Source organism: Podarcis vaucheri (assembly GCF_965113315.1).
Source record: "Podarcis vaucheri genome assembly, chromosome: 3".
In the NCBI taxonomy this organism is placed as follows: Eukaryota; Metazoa; Chordata; class Lepidosauria; order Squamata; family Lacertidae; genus Podarcis; species Podarcis vaucheri.
This window is the reverse complement of record NC_138761.1, coordinates 121,762,868-121,764,247: the sequence shown is the minus strand read 5'-3', so window position 1 is coordinate 121,764,247 and position 1,380 is coordinate 121,762,868. Positions and strand designations below refer to the sequence as shown.

The 1,380-nt window shown below is 50.2% G+C and overlaps 1 long non-coding RNA gene across 2 annotated transcripts; it reads left to right on the top strand.

The window, feature by feature from the left end:
- The first annotated feature begins 589 nt into the window (after window positions 1–589).
- LOC309528920 lies at window positions 590–1,114 on the top strand. Of its 2 annotated transcripts, XR_014217983.1 has the most exons (3): window positions 590–625; window positions 680–799; window positions 854–1,114. It is a non-coding gene; the product is annotated as an uncharacterized lncRNA (long non-coding RNA). The 2 variants fall into 2 exon arrangements; XR_014217984.1 differs by lacking the exon at window positions 590–625 and having other exon boundaries at window positions 632–799.
- The last annotated feature ends 266 nt before the right edge of the window (window positions 1,115–1,380 follow it).

Below are 1,380 nucleotides of genomic sequence, written 5' to 3'. Positions count from 1 at the left end.
TTGCTCCGTGTCCGCTTCTCTGGAGCAGCAGAAAACAACCTTTCTCCCTCCTCTATATGACATCCTTTTATATATTTTATCTGTGCACATCTTTGTGAAAACTGATGCATAAACACTTGTTGGTATGCACCCTGTCTCGGCAGACAACGGAAGAGTGTGCCATCATGGGTAATGTCAAACAGCTGGAGAATTACAGTGCTTGGTGTGGCTGTAAAGACCAATATGGGAGAGACATGTTTTATTGCAGGTGGGGCAGATTAAGGCAACTGTTTTTGCTGTTAGAGATGCTCCATGACATTTCTTGTCTGTGTTATCCTCCCAGTGGTCATTCCTCCTGTGGTCAACGCTGTGGATGCATGACCTGACTGTCCGTCTCCAGGAACTGTGGTCGTGTGCAAGGGATTCCCACATGGCGGGGTTAATGTTGTCAGCCTTCGTGTCACATTTGCAGACATCTTTATAATGGAGGGTTGGGCCTGGTGGCTGAAGTCAGGCTCCCCGTCTTCCCTTTGGTGGGAATGGCCAACCCAGCAGAAAACATTACTGAAACAAAAGTGCGAACTAAGCTGGTAAGAAGTGCTCTGTATGACATGATGTTCTCCCAGCGACTCCTGTTTCCTAGAAGGTCACCTCTACAGTCCTCCAGGACGTTCTTCTCCTCCCGTTGGTTTCCTAGAAGGTCAACTCTCCTAGAAGGTCCTCCACCATGTTCTTCTTCCTAGAAGGTTCTCCACCATCTTCAACTTCCTAGAAGGTCCTCCACCATCTTCTTCTCCCAACGACTCCTGTTTCCTAGAAGGTCACCTCTACAGTCCTCCAGGATGTTCACCTCCTCCCGTTGGTTTCCTAGAAGGTCAACTCTCCTAGAAGGTCCTCCACCATGTTCTTCTTCCTAGAAGGTCCTCCACCATGTTCTTCTCCCAGCGACTCCTGTTTCCTAGAAGGTCACCTCTACGGTCCTCCAGGACGTTCTCCTCCTCCGGTTGGTTTCCTAGAAGATCACCTCTCCCCTCGGCCCTCCACCCCGGGGTCCCCTCCCTCCCACCCCACCCCGTTTCTCTGTGGTTGTGATGTCATAGTTTTGGCCGGCCAATAAAAAGCCTTGTTTGATGATGGGGGAAAAAAGCATGGTAAATCCGCTCTACTTCACAGTGGGGAGGAGTTGCGGTGGACCATGTGGTCACCCACTCCCCTCTGGGGGCGGAGGACAAAGCTTACATATGCTTCAGGTTACAGACTCCGCTAACCCAGAAATATTACCTTGGGTTAAGAACTTTGCTTCAGGATGAGAACAGAAATCGCACGCCAGTGGCTCAGCGGCAGCGGGAAGCCCCATTAGCTAAAGTGGTGCTTCAGGTTAAGAACAGTTTCAGGTTAAGA